This window comes from Schistocerca americana, chromosome X (genome assembly GCF_021461395.2).
Source record: "Schistocerca americana isolate TAMUIC-IGC-003095 chromosome X, iqSchAmer2.1, whole genome shotgun sequence".
NCBI classification, from domain to species: Eukaryota; Metazoa; Arthropoda; class Insecta; order Orthoptera; family Acrididae; genus Schistocerca; species Schistocerca americana.
The window spans coordinates 580,125,933-580,152,607 of record NC_060130.1 but is presented as its reverse complement, the minus strand read 5'-3'; positions in this window follow the sequence as shown (position 1 = coordinate 580,152,607).

Sequence of the window (26,675 nt, the reverse complement as noted above, 5' to 3'; positions counted from 1 at the left end):
GGCCTTATAGTACCTTCCTGGGAGAGCCTGTATGCATGCATGACACCACTCTAGTGGTCGACGTCGGAGCCAACGTCTTGCTGCATCAGTAAGCTCCGCATAATCCACGTACGGTTTTCCGTGAAGTACATACTTCATTGGGCCAAACAGATATAAATCGAAAAGTGCGAGATCCACATTGTAGGGCTGGATGAAGAAGAACAGTCCAATGAAGCTTCGTGAGCATTTCTCGGGTGCGCAGTTTTGTGTGAAGCCTTGTTCGACAAAAGCTTAACATGATCAGCATCGTAATGCCCAAGAATTTCAGCACAGATGGTCCTTCGTTGCCCGTTGCGGTCTTCTGTTACAAGGCGAAGAACCCAAACGGCACACACCTTTGAGTACCCCAACTGGTGGACGACAGTGTCAGCACTCCCAACAGAGACGTCCAATTGTGCAGCGAGGTGTTTGATTGTGATCTGTCGATCACCTTCAATGAGTATCCGCACATTCCAATATTGCAGGAGTTACAACTGTGTGCGGCCAACCGACACGCGAGAGACCTTTTTGCGATGGTAACAGACGCTTCGCCCAACAACGCACCGTGCTTTTCTTCACTGCCAGGTGTAATAGGGCGCGAAATTAAAGCGTCACCCACCCACAAGGATCAGCTCAGTTTGCAGGTAAATATAAGTTTAATTTAGTGTTTTGCTTATGTATTTGTAATATTTTGTTATGTTTGTAAAATATTTAAAGTTTTGTATTTTTGTTTTGTATGTTTCATGTTTGGAGAGAGCCGCGCAACTCGCGGAAACAGCATCTTAACTGCCGTAACCAGAAAGAAAATTACTGGCCACTAGACGTCGCGGGTCAACGGCCAAAGAGCAGCAGAAGATCCTGTGACCTGGCTGTTGTGTCGAACTTCCAACATCCAAATAAATAAAAATTTGTAATTTTCCATTGTAATGACGTCACAGAATGTTTAGTTCATGTTGTACAGGGTGTTTCAAAAATGACTGGTATATTTGAAACGGCAGTAAAAACTAAACGAGCAGCGATAGAAATACACCGTTTGTGGCAATGTGCTTGGGACAACAGTACATTTTCAGGCGGACAAACTTTCGAAATTACAGTAGCTACAATTTTCAACAACAGATGGCGCTGTAAGTGATGTGAAAGATATAGAAGACAACGCAGTCTGTGGGTGCGCCATTCTGTACGTCGTCTTTCTGCTGTAAGCGTGTGCTGTTCACAACGTGCAAGTGTGCTGTAGACAACATGGTTTATTCCTTAGAACAGAGGATTTTTCTGGTGTTTGAATTCCACCGCCTAGAACACAGTGTTGTTGCAACAAGACGAAGTTTTCAACGGAGGTTTAATGTAACCAAAGGACCGAAAAGCGATACAATAAAGGATCTGTTCGAAAAATTTCAACGGACTGGGAACGTGACGGATGAACGTGCTGGAAAGGTAGGGCGACCGCGTACGGCAACCACAGAGGGCAACGCGCAGCTAGTGCAGCAGGTGATCCAACAGCGGCCTCGGGTTTCCGTTCGCCGTGTTGCAGCTGCTGTCCAAATGACGCCAACGTCCACGTATCGTCTCATGCGCCAGAGTTTACACCTCTATCCATACAAAATTCAAACACGGTGACCCCTCAGCGCCGCTACCATTGCTGCACGAGAGACATTCGCTAACGATATAGTGCACAGGATTGATGACGGCGATATGCATGTGGGCAGCATTTGGTTTACTGACGAAGCTTATTTTTACCTGGACGGCTTCGTCAATAAACAGAACTGGCGCATATGGGGAACCGAAAAGCCCCATGTTGCAGTCCCATCGTCCCTGCATCCTCAAAAAGTACTGGTCTGGGCCGCCATTTCTTCCAAAGGAATCATTGGCCCATTTTTCAGATCCGAAACGATTACTGCATCACGCTATCTGGACATTCTTCGTGAATTTGTGGCGGTACAAACTGCCTCAGACGACACTGCGAACACCTCGTGGTTTATGCAAGATGGTGCCCGGCCACATCGCACGGCCGACGTCTTTAATTTCCTGAATGAATATTTCGATGATCGTGTGATTGCTTTGGGCTATCCGAAACATACAGGAGGTGGCGTGGATTGGCCTCCCTATTCGCCAGACATGAACCCCTGTGACTTCTTTCTGTGGGGACACTTGAAAGACCAGGTGTACCGCCAGATTCCAGAAACAATTGAACAGCTGAAGCAGTACATCTCATCTGCATGTGAAGCCATTCCGCCAGACACGTTGTCAAAGGTTTCGGGTACTTTCATTCAGAGACTATGCCATATTATTGCTACGCATGGTGGATATGTGGAAAATATCGTACTATAGAGTTTCCCAGACCGCAGCGCCATCTATTGTTGAAAACTGTAACTACTGTAATTTCGAAAGTTGGTCTGCCTGAAAATGTACTGTTGTCCCAAGCATATTGCAACAAACGGTGTATTTCTATCGCTGCTCGTTTAGTTTTTATTGCCGTTTCAAATATACCGGTCATTTTTGAAACACCCTGTATTTTGTTCAGTTCTGTTTTGTCGAGTCTGATGTTCACATCTGTATGTAGCATATACGAAGACAATAAAACAGTGTATACTCTAAAGCTTAAATACGTGTTCGAGAATTATTTATGAAGAGTTATATTGAGGAACAATTATTACTGAATTTTTCCAAGATATTGATTTCCAGAAGAGTTCGATTTCGATTTTTTGAATCTTAAAGGTTTTACAGTCTGATTTTAATATGCTAAAAATAAGATAACTTGCAAGAATATAATTTCCAAGAAGAAACAAACGACATCTAAATTTCAAAAGTTTGCGCAAACCAGTTGGACTGAGTGACGTAATGTTGCACAAATGACTCAACTGAAGGTGTTTTAATTACAGTTTCGTTCAAGAATCTTTTATTGAGAACTTTAAAGGAATTTAAATAATTTTTTGAAGTGTTTTGTATACGACGTTGGTGACGAAGTCTGCACATGGTCATATTTCAAACAAAAATCATTGAGTCATACGCGTCGTTACACTACACCGTGGCGACCTTATAAACAGGACTTATGTGCAAATAAAGGCACACTAGTACGAAACAATTAAAACATCAGGAGGCCTTCGGAAGTCAACGCGGGTCTTCGTGGAGCTTTCACCAGCCAGGAGCGACTTCGCAGGTGTGGGCATCTGACGGAGCGCAGCCAAGCAGTAGGGTCACGCAGTTATTCCACGAGAAGAGGCGCACTTGTTGGGCAGTAGCTGAACGCTGCAAACCCCGAAGACCTTTTTCTCCCTAAACTAACAGGCCCAGTACGTCGTTTGGGGGGGGGGGGCTGGTATTAACGGTGTTGCTGAGGGCTTCGCCTGCCTACTGTCTATGATGCAGCCGGGAGTGTTTGCAGCCAGTGACGTCTCCGTTGTTCAACTCAGTGTCCCGCCGGTTACGGAAGCGGGGTCGCAGCATCTCAGTGGTTGCATTGACGCCTGTTACTTCTGAAGCTCAGAGCAGCGCACACATCACCGAGAGCTACAAATTACAATATTAGTACCCGGTGAGTCAGTTTTAAGTAGGAAGTGGTGTGTTGCACTTAGGGAAATGTGCTTTTAATAGGACTGGTGATTACAAGCGTGCGTGTGTAATTAGTTAGCATTTTTTAAAAATGTAGGGACGTGAAATGTCGGACGAAGAGCAATCTGTGTCTGATAGGAGCATGAGATCCTTTTTTAGGGCTATGGCTAAGATGGAAACCAGATAGAAACAATCTAACGTTGAGTCTAAAGTTAGACTGAAAGAGGAACTTAAAAGGGAACTTAAAGAGGGAGTAACAAAATCTACAGACAGGTTACAGGAACATCTTAATGAAACCAATCGAGAATTAAGTGGTAAAATAGAGGCTTCTAAAATTGAGACCCAGGAAAAATTAATAGGACTTAATAATAAGATTGCTGATAATTGCAAAAGGTTAGAAGAGCATATCCAGGAATCGCGTGAGGAAAAAGCTCGCATATGAAACGATATTACCGACTTAACCAAGAGACTAGATAATGTCAATGTCTTAGTTGGCCCGCATCTCGTGGTCGTGCGGTAGCGTTCTCGCTTCCCACGCCCGGGTTCCCGGGTTCGATTCCCGGCGGGGTCAGGGATTTTCTCTGCCTCGTGATGGCTGGGTGTTGTGTGCTGTCCTTAGGTTAGTTAGGTTTAAGTAGTTCTAAGTTCTAGGGGACTGATGACCATAGCTGTTAAGTCCCATAGTGCTCAGAGCCATTTGAACCATTTTTTTTGTCTTAGTTGTAAATGAAATAGAGAAAAATAATGTTAAGTTACAAGATGATTTTACTATGCAAACAAAAACTGTTCGTAGTGTTCGTAGAGAATTATTAGAATCTATTAAAGAAGTCTCTACCAGAACTGTAGAGATTTCTTCAATAGATAATGTAGAACTAGAAACATTGGCCCAACGAGTAGAAAAGGACAATAACGAAATCGAAAATATAAAATCTTTAATTACTGAAATATGCAGTAATATCGATACTCCCAAAGATAATGATGTTGATGAAAGGACAGAGCATTCACATCGTGAACATAGTGAAGAATCGATGTTAGCATACCGTGTATCCAGCACAGAGATGCGAATACAGGAAATTACCAAACGGGTATCAGAATTAGATAATAATGAAAACATTTCAAGTAGTACAAGAACAACAAGTCATGTGGCTAGGGCATCCCGTCGGGTAGACCGTTCGCCTGGTGCAAGTCTTTCGAGCTGACGCCACTTCGGCGACTTGCGTATATATGGGGATGAAATGATGATGATAAGGACAGCACGACACCCAGACCCTGAGCGGAGAAAATCTCCGACCTAGCCGGGAATCGAAACCGGGCCGTTAGGTATGACATTCCGTCGCGCTGACCACTCAGCTACCAGGGGTGGACATTTCAAGTAGTAGAACTAATAAAGTAATCAGAGACAACAGTCGCATCGTGTTTGCTAGCATGGATGACAACAATGCAAATAAAGAAACCACAGCAAGCAAATTCGACGCAGCCCCGTCTCTGCAATCTAAACAAAATCCGCCCATGTCTCTCGCAGAATGTTGGGACGATATAACGACAAATTCAAATGTAGCAAGTCGATATCCTGTATTCAAGCCAGGAGGCGAACTTCACCCTATAATCTTCATAAAGGCTTTTGAAACTTCATTATCTCCTAAATGAAGTAACGGAAAACGGATTCAATTTGTAATAGGGCACTTAGAAGCAGAAGCCGCAGAATGGGCGGTACTGCATAGGACTGAATTTAGGGACTGGGAGGAGATCGTTAAGCAGCTTAAACAAAATTATTGGTCAAGAGGAAAACAACAGCACTTAACTTTAGAGTTGTTAGACCCTCCTCGTTATTCTAAACGGTGAGGGGTTATAGAAATTATTTCGAATGGCATTTAAACCGCGCTAAATTAATTGAAGAGCCAATTATTGAAAGTTATCTAATACGAGTCTTAATTAGTAGATTACCGTATTATGTGAAGGAAAAAATTTAGATATACTTAGTAGAGAACGAGAAGACGAGAAATTTAGATTTAGTAAAAATTAAAATTCTCGAAACAATAACAATTCAGAACGGCGAGAATTTAACAACAACAATCATAGCCGGTTTTGTTATATAAAACGTCAATCTAAAGATCAAGAGACCAAACAGAATCGGGGTAATAACTCTAAAATGCGGAAATTAAACAATAACGATAATGAGACAATTCACCATCAAGTAATTAATGAGGGTCAAGTTGTAGGTGATGTTATCATAGAAAGTTCGGAAAACTTGTAAAGTCCTTTAGTACGGGTCGACTAAAGGGAACTGTTAATCAAAGTTATACAAGATCCACTTGCAATTTTTCATTAAGCTGCCAAAAGGAGGGTGATTGGCAACAAGATTTACTTCGTGAAGGCAATTAGATAAGAGAGAATGTAACTTATAAACCCATTATTAAAGGTTATATTAAAGATACCGAAGTAAATATTATAATCGATTCGGGTAGCGAAGTAAGTATTTTGTCTAAAGAATTATTTCAACTTAAAAGGAAATACTGGAATTTTCCAACCTTACCTGTAACTGGTGTGACAATTATAGGAGTTACTGGTAAAAGAAGTCAAAATATTAGTGAAGAAGTCTATTTAACTTTTGAAATTTCTAAACAATCATTTTCTCATTTTCTCACTTTTTACTTGTAGCCAACTTAAACGTGGCCATAATCTTAGGCATAGACTGGTTGTGTAAGTATAAAGCTATATTAGATTTTAAAGACTCTTCCTTAACCATTCATAAGGAAGCATATAAATTTAAAGTGGTGTTTTCTTATAACCAAGTACCTGAAAATTAATACGAATCTTCACAAGCTAAGTACACACGGCCCATAAACCTATTAGTAGATTCTAATGATCTGGAATATGAAGTGTACCAGTGCGAGGCTAGTAATAGTATCGAAACCGAAGTGAAAGAAAAATGTTATTCTATGAATGGTCTACCCGAACAAGAAAAAGAAGAACTAGAATCTTTATTGTTAGAATTTAGAGCCGTCTTCTGAGATGAACCAGGAAGAATCAAAGATTACCTTTGTAAACTTAAAATTAAGGATCAAAAACCATTCTTTAAGAAACCTTATCCTATTCCAGTACAATTCAAAGAACCAACTAGCAGGGAAATAAAGATGCTAGAACAGAATATTATCGAACGATCATATAGTGCTTTTAACAGTACTTTGTGGGTAGTTAAGAAAGCTGCTGGTGGCGTACGACTGGTTCTGGATACTCGTGAATTAAACAAAATTATAGAGATGGAAAGAGACAGACCTATTCCTATGGAGGAGGTATTTCTTAAAATTGCTGGTTCTCGCTACATGAGAACAATGGATTTAACTCCTGGTTACCATCAAGTCACATTACACCCAGATTCTCGGCAATATACGGCTTTTCTTTTTGAAGGCAGATCATATCAGTTCCAAGTTTTACCTTTTGGGCTTAATACATCACTGTCAACTTTCATTAGGACGTTAGATTCTGCTTTGGGTCAGCAATTATTACAGAAGATTATCTTATATGTATATGATATTTTGGTAGCCACTAAAACGTGGTAAGAACACGTAGCTATATTACGGGAATTGTTTAACCGTTTAATTGATAGAGGAATTACTTTCAAAATATCTAAATCTTACTTCGGAAAAGAAAAAGTGAGATTTTTAGTGCATATAGTGGACAGTAAAGGTATTAGGCCAGACCCAGCACATACTGAAGCTATTGCTCGATGTCCAAGTCCAAGAAATCGGAAACAACTGAAATCATTCTTAGGAATGGTAGGATTTCTGAGAAGACTTCTTCCAGGGCAGGATATTGTGAATCCTAAATTACTCGATTTCTTAAAAGAGAAATCCGTATGGCTCTGGGGAAAAGAGGAAGTCTTTAATAAGATAAAAGGGGCATAATAGAAGCTAAAATGTTATACCACCCATATTTCAATCAGGACTTTTGTATGTGTACAGACACCTATGATTATGGTGTGTCTTGCGTAATATTCCGAAGTGATTTGACTAATGAAAAGGGATTATATCAACCTATTGGATTCGCTAGTAGAACTTTAAATAAATATGAAAGAAATTATTTTGTAACCGAGAAGGAAGCTCTCGGAGTGGTATGGGGTTTTCAAAGATTTAGAGGATTATTGACGGCCGGAGTGACCGTGCGGTTCTAGGTGCTTCAGTCTGGGACCGCGCTACTGCTACGGTCACAGGTTCGAATCCGGCCCCGGACATGGATGTGTGTGATGTCCTTAGGTTAGTTAGGTTTAAGTAGTTCTAAGTTTTAGGGGACTGATGACCTCAGCAGTTAAGTCCCATAGAGCTCAAAACCATTTGATCCATTTAGAAGATTATTAATTGGAAGAAAAACAGTTGTATATACTGATCATCAGGCTTTAACCTTTTTAAACAATTGCCGGTTACTTCACCGTAGGTTATTACGTTGGGTATTATTCTTGCAGGAATTTCAGTACGAAATTAGGTATATAAAAGAATCTCAAAATGTAGTTTCGGGTGCTTTGTCGAGACTTCCAGTAGGAATGGAGAATATTAGCATTGCAGAAGAACCAGGAACAAATTACCATGTTTATTTCCTTTTAAATCATGAGAACTAACGTAAGGTTAAACTGTTAATAACGACTATTAAATAAAATCAAAGAAATGACGATCAGTATAGGAATGTTATACAAAACCTTAGGAATGGAGAAGAAACAGTTAACACTAGAAGTGTGTGGTTATATTTCAACAAGTTGTTGTATTGCAAAGCACAGAGGGAACATCAGAGGTGGAAAATTTGCATTCCGAAAACTGTCGTTTACCAATTAGTTACTTATATCCATGAAGGTTACGGGTATTTTGGTATTCATAAACTTGTCAAACATCTGATGAAGTATTATTATTTCAAAAATATGTCCCATATTTTAAAAAGCACTATTAGAACTTGTGAAATCTACCAAAAAGTTAAAGTTAGTAACAAATGTAAGAATTATAAATTATATGCGGTGATTCCTCGAAATCTATGGGATCTACTATCACTGGATTTTTTCGGTCCTCTGCCTCGTAGTTCAGGAGGATTCAGTTGTATGTTTATTATAATCGAATGTTGGACCAAACATGTGAAACCATATACTTTGAAACGAGCGAATAAAGCAAGCGTTATACGCTGTCTCACTCGAAATTACATTGTTAACTGGGGCATTCCTAAACGACTTATGTCTGAAAACGGTAGTGCTTTTATTAGTCAAAAGTTTCAAGATATGATAAAACAATATGGAATACGGCACATCTTAATCTCAAAATATCACCCTCAAAGTAATTTAGTAGAAAGAGTTATGAAAGAATTAGGACGGTTATGTAAAATATATTGTGCATCTAGACATACTCGGTGGGCCAAACTAGTGCCTGAATTCGAAAAAATATTAAACGAATTGCTTCATCTAACGACAGGGTTATCACCTACAGAAATTTTGAGCAAACCTATTATAGGAGAGCGTTTACTAGCTGCTTTACCTTGGCCACCAGTAAATGAGACCCAACAACGCATTTCAAGCGACAAAATTCGCGAACAGATTGTTAAGAAAGCTGAACTGAGACTTAAAAGTAATAATCAACATGCTACAGAACCCTCATTTCAAGTAGGAGACCTTGTGTTAGTACGATCCCATCCTAAAAGTTCGAAAATTAATAAGGAATGTAGGAAATTTTTCTCTACTTTTGAAGGTCCATATGTTGTCCATAATGTTGTGCATCCCAAAGCGTTACTTCTTATGGAAACTTCGTCAGGTGTAATTAAAGGTTTATATAGTGTTGATCAAATTAAACCCTTCATTCATAAAGAAGTTAATATTTAGTTTATGTTACATATGAACGAGTGTTCGTGGTTTATTCCTGCAACTTTTTTGTGATAGGGACGTATTATTCTAAGGAAATGACAAAAAGTTTACACAAGGGCTCAACAATAATCTACCAGTGCTTCAAGAGAGGAAAGATAACTAAAAAGGGTTTATATGGAAGAAATTTTGTTATTAGGTCAGAAGGAATTTTGTATACTTTTGTATTTACTCGGATAGTATGAACCAAAGGAGATGGTTAAGGGTTTTAGCGACCATGGGCGTCCAGAGCTATAATGCTCACGACGACATAGCAGAGTGCGTTTAATGGAGATTGCTAGCAGTGTTAATATAGAACACACAAGTTATTGTGAGAACTCATATATATTGGAAAGAGCAACTTTAGTAAATGAATAAACCTGAGACGATCTTATAACAATATGAGCGCTCTATGCTAATGTAATAGCGATAAGGAACGTGCTAAGTCATTATTTACTAGCAACTATTAAGTCGAAAGGAGTAATCTCCGTATATTCAGCTAATAATAACAACGACTAAAAAGTAAATGATAAATAGTCACAAACATCATGATATTATTTCTTTAAAGTCATAAAAGGATAAATATATCTAAAAGCAAAGACATTAGACTACGTAAAATGTCAGAAAAATGTTTGAAACTTTTATTACCTTAACAATTAATATTGCATACACGAGAAGTTTTATTTTCGGTTAATTCCTGCCAAACTGAGGTTGTGGGTGGGGTATGTAATGGGATGCGAAATTAAGGCGTCACCCATCCGCAAGGATCAGCTCAGTTTGCAGGTAAATATAAGTTTAATTTAGTGTTTTGCTTATGTATTTGTAATATTTTGTTATGTTTTTAAAATATTTAAAGTTTTGTATTTTCGTTTTGTATGTTTCATGTTTGGAGAGAGCCGCGCAACTCGCGGAAACAGCATCTTAACTCTCGTAACCACAAAGAAAATTGCTGGCCACTAGACGTCGCGGGTAAACCACCAAAGAGCAGCAGAAGATCCTGTGACCGGGCTGTTGCGTCGAACTTCCAACATCCAAATAAATAAAAAATTGTAATTTTCCATTGTAGTGACGTCACAGAATGTTTAGTTCATGTTGTATTTTGTTCAGTTCTGTTTTGTCGAGTCTGATGTTTACATCTGTATGTAGCGTATACGAAGACAATAAAACAGTGTATGCTCTAAAGCTTAAATACGTGTTCGAGAATTATTTATGAAGAGCTATATTGAGGAACAATTATTACTGAATTTTTCCAAGATATTAATTTCCAGAAGAGTTCGATTTCGATTTTTTGAATCTTAAAGGTTTTACAGTCTGATTTTAATATGCTAAAAATAAGATAACTTGCAAGAATATAATTTCCAAGAAGAAACAAACGACATCTAAATTTCAAAAGTTTGCGCAAACCAGTTGGACTGAGTGACGTAATGTTGCACAAATGACTCAACTGAAGGTGTTTTAATTACAGTTTCGTTCAAGAATCTTTTATTGAGAACTTTAAAGGAATTTAAATAATTTTTTGAAGTGTTTTGTATACGACGTTGGTGACGAAGTCTGCACATGGTCATATTTCAAACAAAAATCATTGAGTCATACGCGTCGTTCTACACAGGCCTCCGTAGACATTTTGCAAGCGTCCATGGATATCTGCGATTCTCTGGTTTTCTACCAAAAGCAAATTAAGGACAGAAACTCATCCTCGTAACAGAGTCCATTTTGAAGGATACGCGTATCGCCGCCACCTACCGGAACCTCATGAAACTATAGGGACTGAAGCGGGAGTATTCCACTATGTCCTACAACATATTCAGCATTTTTTAAGCCGAAACTAGACGAGGAAACAAAATATCTTGCATTACATATTAAACGTCCATCGGACGTGGGAGTTTTTAAAACTCTAAGGAAACTGCCGGTGGGCCTTTGGCTCTCCTAGAACAGCAAATTGCCTGTTATTGTGACATTATATGGCAGGCAAGATGCCCCACTGGTATGTCTGTGTTGCATGTTGTACTCTAATCATCATTGCTCACTTGCAGACATCGTGCACTCAGCTCTCTTCCCAAATTAATGTGCTGATGATGATATTTGCAGCAGAGTAAATATTTAATTTCTTATAACCAAATGTCTTACGTTTTTCATGACTACTTTATTTTTGTAATGTATCATATGATGAACGTAATAGTTTCGTAAGAAAGGTGATGAGGCTGACGATGATGGGTAGCTGTGATCATGTTATCTTCTGAATTTAGATGTTATGCACTGCGAAAGAGGCGGCCACTTGACCCACTTTATCAACCACTCTCTCCTCTCGCGGACTTCGTCATCGCGTTAAAGAAGCAAATGCTATATTTTTTACCTACTTAGGACGTTTGTGATTCCCATAATATCTTCGTTTAAACGTTTCTTGCCATGGAGTCAAAGCTATTTTTGATACTGTTGTGAAAATGGGCATCACGCTGGTCCAAATGTGTGACAGTTGCTCTGTCACCTGATACGAAATATCAAATTTCATCCGGAATATAGGGCTCTGTTGGATATGGAGATGTATGCGCTCCTTGCAGTACCTCTCACACTGAGTGACTGAGTGGAAGCCATATTCTCTGCGAATACAAATCACCATATCATCGTTCTGTGTACACAAACTACCTGACAAGAAAGTGAAAGACTGAGACACGGTCAGATGTTAGTGTAACTGCGTGCAAGTACGTATTTAAATCCTAGAGTCGCAATTCTGTGAGATGTAGAGCGAGCAGAGTGTATCAGTGTTGTTCGTGTTACCAGACCTACTAGCGTATAAAAAGGGCGCGAACAGCATCCGATGTTGTATAAACACTGAGAACGACACCAAGATGCCACATAATTATGTGAGACTGTGTTATCTGCACCTAACAGAGTTCGAAGGTGCCCATTTACGGGTCTGAATTTTGCTGGCTGGTCGAATCGTGCAGTATCCAGAATTATGGAGCGTCTGGATGTTACAGTATCCCCATGTTCGTCTGCATGGGATAGTGAGGCCAGACATAATCGTCGTAAAAGTTCCAGTTAATGACGTCTGACCACCACAAGAGTTGCTGTCAAGTCTTCGAATGAAGCACTGGTCTAACGGTTAAATTTACGACATCCAGAAATTCATGGCTCTAAATGACATTTTCGTTTAATTGGAGAGATGCATATGGCGCCTGAAGATGGCATAGTGAAATGCTAAAACTGGTAGTCTTCAAAATAAAATAAAATAAAATAACATCTTAAGTTAAACGGCTGTTGGTGAATTTCATTGACATTGACAATTATTTAAACAGCCTATGTCCCAGATCCATAATGGACCAACAGAGACCACATTAGAGGATCGCTTTATTATTCACCAAGCACATCGTAACCCCTTCACATCTATGCCTGCCATCCGGTAAGCAGTAATGGACTCCAGCAAAATTCTTTGTCATCCTACACCGTAGGTTGGTGACAAGCAGTAGTCGGATTAAGGAATTACCGTCCCATGGGTAACCACGGGTGTTTCTGCAGAAGTACCGTAAGCGGGAAACATGTCATGCTGACGAACTGCGTAGCTTTGTGTTCAGGAATAAATCACGGTTCTGCACCACCACGGATGAACATTATCGGCGAGTATGTCGGCGCCCTGGGGAGAGGTCCCATTTTTCCCCGTTTTGGATAGATACAGCGGTCTGACTTCTGGCGTCATTATGTGGAAAGTCATCAGTTATGACATTTATTTAATTTTATATACACGTCACGTTCCGTAGGACCAAATTGAGGAGAAAATTTCAAAGGTCATGGAATGTGTCAGTACATGAAATTACAACTTGAAAGCAATAACAGATAAAAATAAAATGTTTATGAACCTGAGAAATGTGAAGCCATAAGTTTAAGTAAACGCAATCAATAGTAAAACAGTAATCAGCTTAATTTTTCGGGGAAATCTTCGACAGAATGGAAGGCGTGGCTCATGAGGTAACTCTTCCGTTTCGATTTGAAAGCGCGTCGATTACTGTTAAGAGTTTTGTATTCTTGTGGCAGCTTATTGGAAATGGATGCAGCACAACTTTCTGCATAAGAATTAAGGAAGTTCGATCCAAATGCAGGTGTGATTTCTGCCGAGTATTAACAAAGTTAAAGCTGCTTATTCTTGACAAGAAAAAACAGTAAGGGCTGTACATACAGAGAGGCCAAAGTCAAAATACCCAGACTCGTGAAAGGGCTGGACAAGAGATTCGTGAACTTCCTTCACTTATTCCCCGAACCGCCCGGTTCTGAGCCAAAAATATCCTTTTAGAACGGGAAGAGGTACCCAAAACTATAATACCATACGACAATAGCGAATGAAAATAAGCAAAGTAGACTAATTTTCGTGTCGAACGCTCACTCACTTCTGATGCAGTTCGAATAGCAAAAATGGCAGTAGTAAGTCTTTGAACAAGATCCTGAACGTGGGCTTACTATCTGTCTGAAGACGTAGAAATTTGAACTGCCCAGTTTCACTTACCATATGCCCTTCTGTGAAATTAAAATGTCAGGTTTTGTTGAATTGTGTGTTATAAACTGTGAAAACTGTGTCTTAATGTGATTTAGCGTTAGTTTATTTTCTACAAACCATGAACTGAGGTCATGTACTGCAGTATCGGAAATCGAACCAATGTTGCACACAACATTCTTTACTATCATCAGCAAATACGTGATATACCTTAGAGTTACCCGCAATTCTAGAGGGCATACCGTTTATATAAATAAGGAACAGGAATGGCCCCAACACTGATCCCTGGGGCACTCCCCCCCCCCCCCCCCCTTCCATTTGACTGTACACCACTCAGACCCTAATACACAGCCATTCTCAACATTTCACAATGCTGTCTGTTGCTAAGGTAAGAGGTGAACCAGTTGTGACATACTCCCTGTATTCCGTAATGGCCCAACTTCTGGAGCAATGTTTTGTGATCAACACAATGAAACGAATTAGTTAAATCAAAAAATACGCCTAGCGTTCGAAAACTCTTGTTTAACCACTCCAGTACCTCACAGAGAAAAGAGAATGTAGCATTTTCAGTTGTTAAACGACTTCTAAAGCCGAACTGTACAATTGATAGCAAATATTGTGATATAAAATGATCAATTATCCTTACATACACATCCTTTCCAGTAATTTTAGCAAACACTGATGGCATAGAAACAGGTCTACAATATCCATTTCTCCCTTTTTATAAAGCACTCTTACTACTGAATACTTTAATCGTTCAGGAAAGTAACCATTCATAAAGGAAAAATTACAAATATGCCAAAATACAGGGCTAACATGTGCAGCACAGTACTTTCATATTCTGCTCATAACCATGAGCGTCGTTAGTCTTCAGTGATTTAATTACTGACTCACTCTCCCCGTTGTCTGTATCTCAGAGGAGTATTTCAGACATAAATCTCGGAAAGGCATTTTCCAAGATCGTTGTATGATTCCCTGTAGAAGCTAAATTTTTATTTAATTCAACAGCAATGCTCAGAAAATGATTGTTGCAACTCTCAAAGAGCATGAGAAATGTGTTAAGGGAAGCATTGTATTTATCATCTATGTTATCGGCACTATAAACATCTTGCCACTCTTGTTGGTTGACAAGGTTCAAAAAACTGCTTTCCTACACAATTTGTAATTATATGTTACATTTGAGTGTTACATTTTAGTGTTAAATTTTGTGCATCATGGTCTGAAAGGCCATTCACGCTTTTACTAACAGGATGCCCATCTAGTAATGAAAAATGAATAAAAATATTGTCTATGGCTCTGCTACTGTTCTCCTACATCCTAGATGGCAAAAACACAGTCTGCATCAGCTCACATGAATTTAGGAGATCTACCAACATCCTTTTTTAGCACCATCATATACAAAATTAATATTGAAGTCACTACATATAACTAATTTCCGGTACTTTCTGTAAAGTAAATGAAGAGCCCTCTCTAGCTTGAGGAGAAATGTTCTGAAGTCAAACTTAGGGGACCTATGAACAACAACAATTAGAAGTCTAGTTTCACTAAATTCAATGGCCCCTGCACAACATTCAAATACCTGTTCAGTGCAGTACCGTGATACGTCTATGGACACAAATGGAATACTGTTTTTTAACGTACGTGGCCACTCCCCCACCCCGCACGGAACTCCTTGAAAACAGCAGCTAATCCGTATCCTGTTAAAGGAAGCCTCTGAATTGTCAAATTATTTAAGTGGTGCTCCAACATACTAACAATATTAGAGTCAACATCAGGAAGCAGTTCACGAACTTTATCTCTAATACCTCTTACATTTTGATGAAACATGCTAATTCGTTCTCTACTTGGAAACATGACATCTTCTGAAGGTGAGCTAGAGGGACTTCCTTTAAGCAGGTATACTTATCAGCTGACGTCAATCTAAGAAAGGTGCACCTCTAACACTAAGTACTACAGGAATTTTTCCGTGAGTGAGCCCAGCACCACCCACTACACTGTCAGCTATAAGCTTTGCCAACCTCCCCTTCCCATTCCTATTGGGGTGCAGGCCATGCCTAGTGAAACCCGATATGCTGATGGACTCAACTGGCACCACTGCAACGTGACCCATGCCCTCTGCCATCAGTGCCTTCTCCAGTCCGTGTTAACCTGCCTAATAACCGCATTAAGATGAGGCCGATCGTGACGCTGAAACAGTTGCAAGAAATGCACGTTAGTGCCACCAGTTTGAGTAGCTATCTTTTCCAGGGCACCACTTACACCATATTCCCCGTCCCTATCAAGACTATTCCCTGCTCCTTCCACTACCACCACCTAGTCCTCCTTCGCAAAATTCCTATGCTGCCAGTCACTTGAGCCAACCCTCCACTAGGTTCCACGATGATGGTGACCTGGTACTCACTCCGCAAAACTTCCTGCAACTGCTGGCCCACACCCTACCACGCGAACTACGTAGCAGCAGAACCTTCTTCTCTCTGTTAGACTTTGCCACTGACCTAGGCCTCCTAACTGCTGAGGACTGCTGCATGTTTCCTATAAATACAGCTACAAGAGGTTCCTCTCCACTCAACTCTGACAGTTGGTCAAACCTATTGCACATGCGCAAAGTATAACCTTCTGCACACTTCCTCCTCCTAGTTACCTTCTTGCCAACTACTAGTTCCCATTCCCCAGCAACCTTCACTCTCCTCAACCTTTCTAGTTCTTCCTATGAGTGTTGTAACTGCACCTAAAGGGTGCAGATCTTACGCTCCAGCTCCTCTATCAACTTATTTCTACTACAGATTCTGCATTCCCAGGAGAGGATCTGGCTAGAATGTCCACTAGCTTACCCACTGCATTACCCCAATGAAAATACTTTGAACAAATCCTACATCGTAACCCACTACTCACAAACGTAAGACAGAGCCCACGCTCCTCAATCATGATAAAATTTTACAGTTACTGAAAAAAACTATATGTCTACGTTACCTAAGTTCAGTTATATCAGTAGAAGTGTTTATAGAACTAACAGTAGCTGCCTCGAAATTCTCTCTCTACTAAAAATCAGCCACTTCTATTAATACTACTAAACCACAACTAACACAAGTACCAACAAAACTTCACAAAATTATTGTCTAAAACCAAAAATTGAAGCGGCCACTGGAACACTCAACGAAGTTAAAACAGTGAATGAAAATTTTACCGAAATATTTCACCAGAAACAATAAGAAACGTCAGCTGAAAACTTAAAAACAAAATTTACTAAACCACTTCAGCGCGCAGAAAACTCTAAGAAACACAGCGAGTGAACGTTTCCAAAAGTTAATTAAATCGTTATTTCCCCACAAACAGCACGAAGCACCGTTGAAAACTATTAAATTTAATAACTGTATAACAGTGCACAAATAACTTTGTCAGTACTTAGCTTTATAAACGGTATAGCTGCAACCGTACTCTGCGAAATGTAAACACAGTACTCAAATCAAGTCATGGCTGGTTTTGTGACTGGCGGAACTCTGATGGCACAATAATGCGTCGCGGCATCCAACGTCCTAATGAGTTACCTCTTATGTGACTATCATGGTGCCATTTATCAACAGGACAATACTTGTTTACATATGACACGTTTCTGTACGAACTTTTTGAGTGATATTGAGGTACTCCCGTGCCTAGAAAGTTCGTAGAAAGTTTTTTGTGGATCTGATTCGATTTCGTAATCAATTGAAATAGTATCACATACCATACTACCTTTGATGTTTCATTTCGTTTCCTCCTCCCCTTTTGAGGTACTTCACATTTTTCTTAGGTAATATATGACTGGAGTAAACCCACACAGATATTTCTGTACACTGATTTTTATTTTACGTATCTTACACACTGAATTGACACAGCTGGTGACTAAATAATTAAGTTTTATTAACACCTTAACAGAGATTTACGTCTGTTTTTGTGCGACTTCAGGTTTATCACATCCCAGCAACTGTGCTGCTCGAAAGTGAGTCATGCGAAGGCCATGCATCCTATTTACGATAGCATTAACAATGCGAGTGAGTTGGATGAATTTTTTTACGATCAGCGCTATAGAATCTGTGCAAGTTTGTGTGTGTGTGTGTGTGTGTGTGTGTGTGTGTGTGTGTGTGTGTGTGTGTGTGTGTGTGTGCGTGCGTGAGAGATAGAGATGGAGAATATATATAGATGTCTGTGTTTGGTGGAAGAAAGGGAGGGGGGGGGGGGGGCAAAAGAGCCCTTGGACATAATTGGATATAATATAAGTTCACCGGGGAAGATATTAATTGCCACCTTAAAAGAGCACACTGATCGCTTTGAAGCCCTACAGGGCGCGTAGAACTGATACCAGGTAGTCATAAGGCCCTCTATCGCTGTTATGAGGTGTGGCGAGTTCTGTATATGCAACAGTCCGTTGTATGAAATCATTGCATGAACATTATTCAACTTGGAGACGTCACAGAATGTCACGAAGTTGATTTCCCGTTTGAGTGTGCCCATGACCACACTGTGAATAATGTTGACCGATTTTCCGGTTAATCAACACGCGTGTCTACAAACAATGAGCTGCAAAAAATGTTCAAATGTGTGTGAAATCTTATGAGTCTTAACTGCTAAGGTCATCAGTCCCTAAGCTTACACACTACTTAACCGAAATTAGCCTAAGTACAAACACACACACACATGCCCGAGGGAGAAACCTCCGCCAGGACCAGCCGCACAGTCTATAACTGCAGCGGGCCAGACCGCTCGGCTAATCCCGCGCGGTAATGATCTGCCACTCGCAGTCATGCAACAATGAGGGAGAAGTATGGTCGTGAATAGATCGCAGTCGTTAGGACCGGAGACAATGATCATGTCTGATGACAACAGTTTTCAAAACCACTGACAGAAACTACTTCTGTCAGTGAATGTAGATCCATTTCAATACGTTTCCTAGTCACCGATGACTCAGCGTGTGGAGGGCGCAGTTGAGGCCATAGATGGGGTTTTGTGATGTTTTAGTGTTTTTTTTACCATGATTTGGATCCACCCATATAGATTTCCGTGAACGTAAACTAGGACATTCATTTCAACATTGTCAATGAACAAGTGTTGCACTTGCTTCCACATCTTAATGATGAGTATGTTGCGGACACTGCCTTGTTCCGAGATGACAACAGTCGTGTTTATAGGGCTGCACGCGTGCAGTGACAAACAGTTACACAACCTGTCTCACCTCTACTGGCTCGCTAAGTCATCCGATCCTAATGACACAGAAAATGCCTCCGACTATTTGGGACAGTGGGTAAAACGTAGCAATGAACAACTGTACGATTTGGTAGCTCTGTGGGATCCAATAATCGGTAACTGGATTCAGTTGGATACGGTATACCTGAAGAAATTTGAAGACCGCATTACTTGCAGAACTAAGATGTTTATCAAGAGCAGAAGCGGTGTTATGCTGTATTGGTCTAATGTCCCCTGGGATAACGTACTTTTTTGTCCTAAGTACTCACGTTGCTATGATTTTCTGTTCCGAGACTAGGTTCGTGCAGCTCTCCAATTTAGAATATCCTGTGTAAGTTTCTTCGTTTCTGCATAGCAACTTCAACATACATATATTTGAACTTTCTTAGTACACTCAATCTTTGTCCTTCACTACAATTTTTACCCGTGCATTACCAGATTAACTACCCGTACAGTCTTCATCACTGCTCTGTAGCTACGCATTTAAAAAACTTATGAGGATATAATCAAGACAAATGCTCTGAGAAATGACTCCAAAAATTTTAATTTCTATTCAGTGTTAACAGATTTCCCTTTTCCCGAAAACGATTTCTTGTTACTACAGTAAACGTGTTCTCGAGTGTGTTACTGCTCTCAGTCCTTAGGCAGTGACATTTCTTGGTCACATTTGACATAACTGTCATATAACTGAAACATGGAACTGACAGATGAACCACATTCAAATTGATGGTATTATGGGTCACCGTTTAATCCAGTCCGAAGTGATAATACAGGTGTGTAGGAGCACCATTCAGTCCAATTCCAACCTGATGATATGTTATGTTCTGGACTAACCACAAGCGCCGGAACGAAGATGAAGAACGGAAGACCAGACAAGGTGGTGAAACGACGTCGGCGAATGGTGCGCTGATGAGGACCGCACCACGACAGGAGCGCCCCCTGCAAGAAGTGGAAATAAGCGCCGCTCCAGCCAGACTCGGCCACTCAGATCGGCTCAGTATACGGAATTTAGTGGACAGGATTCGCATAGCAATATCAGTGACGTGTGTCAACTTCCAGGAACCTTACATAGCCAAGAATATTACTGATTGCATGTCGCCCATCGTTTGCAACTACTCCTTGTAAATCTCCAAGTTAGGTATTGTTGATCTGCTTTATACAAATAAAACCACTGAAGTTATTTGCTTGAACTGTTGTATAGCATTCCGAGAACGCAGCAATCTCTTAGGCACACTATACAAGACGAGCAGGCAAGACCCCACGTGTTGGATCGCCACTGAATCCTACTCCAAATTTACAACATCATATCACAGAAACAGATTTTGACGGCAAACTTGCTCATTGTGTACTTCGTGACAGTTAACATCAGTTCTGTTTTTGTATATATTTTACAATGTTCTATTTTTTGTATATTCTACCCTTACATACCAGTTGCATGGACATGGTATTTTAATATATGACTGCATGTCACAAAAGGATTTAAATATGACATCGGAAATAACAAGACATGTAATACAGACTATCTCACCTATCTGTTCAATCCAGTGTTTACAGTATATGACAATCATGTCATATGTGACCAATAAATGTCATTGTTTAAGAACAGACAGCAGTATCGTACATAACAATCTGTGTTCTGTGAGGTAGGACAGATTTCATAGCCTAACCAATTAACATAGACGTTGCTGTAATGGGTTCTAGGTATCCACATAGCTATTTGTTTTCTAGATGAACGTGATGCTAAACATCACAAAGAATTTACAACTGAGATACATGTCTCTGATAAAAAAAAACACATAATCTAGGTAGACTTACGTTTCTGCTGTTGTGTAGAGAATTTTCATGTTGTACATATCGACATACGTGTATCAGATGCCACTGACGATGAGTAATACACCAGAATATTATGAAGGCTATTAAGCGTTTTAAGAGCAGCGTATGGTGCTTAGAAGACGTCCGTTAACAAAAATCGTCCCCAATAATAGTTTGTACCAGTAGTTCCACCATCTGTTGGTAACGCTTGACATATATCGTTGACATATGTGTCTGACTTTATTGATAGTTGTGTATCTATGCATAAACTAATACAGTGCATGCAACAGTGGATGTGAATGACATATGATTAGATGAGAGGGATACAGTAGAATGAAATAGACTGATGTCTTGAAATCGAACGAGAACGAGAGACTTTTTATTTAAATGGTGGTTGAACTACTTCTTGGCAGCAATGCTTTCTGCACTAATGTCGATTGCTTCGTAAAGTTAAATTGAATTTCTGTCATATTCTCATCTCGATGGTCAAATTACTACTATCGCTGAGAAGTTCAGAATGTATCATTCGATAATTTCAGTGGGCTGAAGAAACTACAAAGTAGGAATAGTTTCCCAAGAAGACCCTCGATCACGACAGAAATTGATTGTAATTCGTTTCAGCAGGATCAGGCAGTGGAATGGTGGCAGTATCATGTTTGTGCCTCTTTCAGATGGCTCTGAGCACTATGGGACTTAACAGCTGTGGTCATCAGTCCCCTAGAACTTAGAACCACTTAAACCTAACTAACCTAAGGACATCACACACATCCATGCCCGAGGCAGGATTCGAACCTGCGACCGTAGCAGTCGAGCGGTTCCGGACTGCGCGCCTAGAACCGCGAGACCACCGCGGCCGGCCTGTGCCTCTTTCCGCTGTAATTCCAATAATATCCACTTGCCCAAGAATTCGAATTCAGTTGTGTATATATCTTCGTGAATATGAGGGAGGCTAGTAGCAGATTTTTTACAATAGTTAGAAGTAATGATATATTTAAAGAATAGGGAATTACGACTATCACATTGAAGCATAATTCAAAGTGGAGTAACGGTAATGAAATGACACTACACAACACTTTGTACTTAACGTTACTGCTTGTTGCAATCAGCGAACGAATGAACGAAGTTAATCATCAGTCCTCTGTTTCTGAAACGTCTATACACTTAAACATTCACCATTTCTTTGTAGCCGGATTCGCATTTTCTATTGTGTTGCAGCACGATCCCCTTGTAGAAGGGTTCACAGCTGCAGGCAGCTCCTTTCTGCAATATACTGTCACAGCATTGCACCGCCAGACCCATATAGGCATCCGCCTGCCTGTCACTAGGTGATCAACGTGTTACCGAAATCAGCGACACTCTAGTACAGAGAATACATGACATTTGCTTCGGCTACACTCACTATTACAAACGTGCATTGGTGTGTATGAAGTCCAGCCAGACTCGTCATCGAGTGAATGTCCACAGTAGTGTTGGCTTCCACTGTGACGCCGCTATTGCTTCACATCATCCTGACTGTAGCGCTTATGGAGGGTCCTGCAACACCACTGATTGGCCGAAGATCAAACTGCGGCCCTGTTAGCCACTCAGCTGCTGGGCGTCAACCGGCGCCTGAAGGCGGACCAGGACTCAAACCCACCACTAGCCACAGCTGGGGGCAGCAGCCAGCATATTCTGTACTCGACTGGATGTGCAAGTCTGTCGCATTAGTCCCCGGTGGGGTCTCAACCGTTTGCGTCACAAGTCGTCAGTCACAGGGCGAAGCCACTACAGTCATCTACACAATTACACCTCGCTGATGAGGGCATCAGCTGCTGATACTAACTGTTCAGAAATAACAAAGATATTCTGCAGTCATCAAGCATCTTTCGATTTACCTTGCACCACAGTCCTACACTGGAAAACACCCATATCCCCTAACACTGGTCGCTTTTGCTCCGAATCACCTTACCACCAGAATCATAGCTCACACACTTCTCAGTAATCCTGCTGTACTCACTACCAAAATAAAACAGTAAAATAAAACAACCACAGGAGAACAGATCTTCAATGTGAACATGAATGGCCGGCCGAAGTGGCCGTGCGGTTAAAGGCGCTGCAGTCTGGAACCGCAAGACCGCTACGGTCGCAGGTTCGAATCCTGCCTCGGGCATGGATGTTTGTGATGTCCTTAGGTTAGTTAGGTTTAACTAGTTCTAAGTTCTAGGGGACTAATGACCTCAGCAGTTGAGTCCCATAGTGCTCAGAGCCATTTGAACCATTGTGAACCTGAATGCATTTAATGGAGGGGTGTGTTATTTGAGATACGAGTGTTTGACGGACTACAGCCAACATTCTTTCCTTAGATTCTTATATTGCAAAAGAATGCAGCCCTACAGCAGTTATCAAAGGAAAGTTCCAGATTTAGTGGGCGTCGGAGATAAAGACTTCCAGTATCAGATTACACACTTGAGCTAGTTATATCCAAGGTCATTCCCCACTTGCTTTACCTTGGGGAATCCCATACAGTACACGCACCTAAGGCAATTGTACGCTGAGATGACAGAAGTCATTGGGTAACGATATGCACATATACAGGTGGCGGCAATATCGCGTACACGAGGTATACAAGGGCAAAGAGTTGGCGGAGCTGTCTTTTGTACTCAGGTGATTCACGTGAAAAGGTTTCCGATATAATTATGGCCGCAACAATGGGACTAACAGTCTTTGAATGCGGAATGCTACTTGGAGTTAAAAAAAAAATGGCTCTGAGCACTATGGGACTTAACTTCTAAGGTCATCAGTCCCCTAGAACTTAGAACTACTTAAACCTAACTAACCTAAGGACATCACACACATCCATGCCCGAGGCAGGATTCGAACCTGCAAACGTAGCGGTCGCGCGGTTCCAGACTGTAGCGCCTAAAACCGCTCGGCCACTACGGCAGGCTTGGAGTTAGACGCAGGGGGCATTTAATTCCGGAAATCGTTAGGGAATCGTTAGGAAATCCAATATTCCGAGGTCCATAATGTCAAGAGTGTGCCGAGAATACCAAATTTCAGGCATTACGTTTCACCTTGGACAATTCAGTGTCCCACGGCCTTCACTTAACGACCAAGAGCAGCGGAGTGTGCGTAGAGTTGTCAGTTCTAACAGGTAAGCAACACTGAGTGAAATAACCACAGAAATCAATGAGGGACATACGAAGAACATATCCGTTAGCACAGTACAGCGAAGTTTGGTGTTAATTTGCTATGGCATCAGACCACCTAGCGAATGCCTTTCCCAGCGGTACGACAGCACCTCCAGCGCCTCTCCTGAGATGGTGAACGCATCATTTGCATCGTAGACGACTGGAAAATAGTGGCCTAGTCACATGAGTCCCGACTTCAGTTGGTTAGAGCTGATGGCAGGGATAGAAAGTGGTGCATACCCCACGAAGCCATAGACCCAAGTTAACGCTGTATGCCAAGGTGAATAACTTATGAACGAGTGAGGAGGAGTACAGTCTGTCCGACAATTCAGGTTACATCATTTACTTGTGTTTATACCACACATAAATATCTGCTGTTTGGAGGCTTCCTATGGCTCTCCAAAGGTCAGCACGTGAGCCTGAAAGGAAAGATCCAAGATGTGGCAGCGGATGCTGATGAGGGATATATCCTAGAAACAGACCTGGAGTATCCCACCACTTTGCGTAATACGCACAACTAGTCGCTGTGTCCATAGCACCCAGCCCCCCAAAATGGTCCCATCCCCATGCTCATGACAATGCTAGTGAATAAGCAGAGATACATTCTACATTACAGAAGCCTCCAGCAATGTCTGACGTAGGTGATGAGACTTATTAGAAACATTCATTTCATCTCCGTTAATCAGTGACCCTGGTTGAATGAGTACAGTGCTGGTAATATCATAACGAGGATTCTAGTGACATGATTCTGAATAGGATTTTATAAATTAATGAATAATTAAGTTCTCGGAAAAATCGTGCAAAATTTGGAAGAATACCGCAGAATTCACTGAGTTTACGGACGTAGGAGTTATTTATTGTAAGAGATTACATCGCTTGACAAAATTTCGAGGGGGTCACCATCTTCAGTAATGGACTAGTCCCTAGGGGGCAGTTCACAAAATCTCTCTATATCAGTACATGTGTTCCAGACACCTCCATACACAACATGCACCAATTCCACTATGAGTAAAGTAGTGGGCCAAGGTCGGCATTACCCCACTCTGAAATTTATTCAAGATAGCTGATCCATAAGGGCGACGATACATGTGGCAACGTCGCAACGACGACATGGCGGGAAGATCAAATTTTAGCAGGAAAATAGGTGAGTTTGGCTACCTCCACTAACCTTACCCCCTCCCCCTCCCCTCCTCCCTCTCATCCCTCCTTCGCTTTCCAAGATAATGGCGGGATGTTCACATTTTGGTCAAATAGGTCAATCGGGCTACCTCCACTAACCTAAGAAAATGGTGGAAAAATTTTGGCAGGAAAAGGACTCAGCCTGTGTAGGGCTGCTTGATAGGATGTCTTTATTTTACATGCAGTGTTTACTTACACAATTTGAGGTGTCATAGGCAGTAGCTCCATCCAGTGTGTTCGCCATGAGGTCTGGAGTCCAACTGACCTAGTACACAGTGCTGCCACCAAAGGGCGCTCTCGTCCCATGGTGCTCTGCAGAAAAAATGGTGGGAAAAGGACTCAGTCTGTGTCCAGCTGCTGGAGAGAGGGAGGAGTGTACTTTATTTATTTTGAGTGGGAAGTTGGAACAATTTACTTTGGAATGGATTTCACATAGTTTATTTTTTTATGCTGATACAAAACACTCACCCTGGCGTGCTTGGGATAACGGTAAATAGTCTACAGACCCTCAAACTACCAGTAAATCATCGAAATATTCAGTACACTGATGAACAGACACGCAAAGAACTCGTAATTTGAAAAATAATGCCTGTTAAACTCTCTGCAAACACGCTCACTAATTGAAATCTGTCGAAATAATGCACTGCACACCCTACAGAGCTGCTAACTACTCGTAAATTGTCAAAATAATGCCTGTACAACACTCTGTAAACACGCCCGCTAACTGTAAACTGTCATAATAATGCATTGCACAGCCTACAGAAATGTTCACAAAATAATGCAGTTCACTTATGCACAGACACGATCACTGCACGTAAAATTGGCACAATAATGCATGTATAACGCTCTGAAAACACGCTCACAACGATTAAACAGCGGAAATAATGCACTGTGCAAACACTCATTGCACGTAAAAACGCTTTCAGACTATTGTTAAGAAATACTATGGCGACCTATCAGCAAACTGTTCCCCACAGAGTTCTAAAGCGGAATGATGACCAGATGAATTCTTCCTAGCGATCTTAATGGAACAGCCAGTCCCACATGTGAGACACCTCTGGTTGCACACGTAGTTACCTGGCCACCATCGCTGACACATAGTTCTCAAAGCTGCAAGTCCAGCGCCGAACGAGATGTTTGCATAGTGGCTCACTCTTGTAGGCGCAGCTAAAAGGTTGTGAGTGTTATACTGATGTCAAATGCCTATGTAAGTAAGAGCCAAGTCTCCCTCTCGGAAATCGTAAAGTGTCGTAGAAATAGTAAATGGTCGATTTTGTTGTAGCAGCTTTCGTGATGTCTCAGCATCTCTGCACGGAAATTCTTGTCCTAACAGGACCTGTTTATCAAAATAGCTCAGAATAACACCGATTGCATTCTCCCTGAA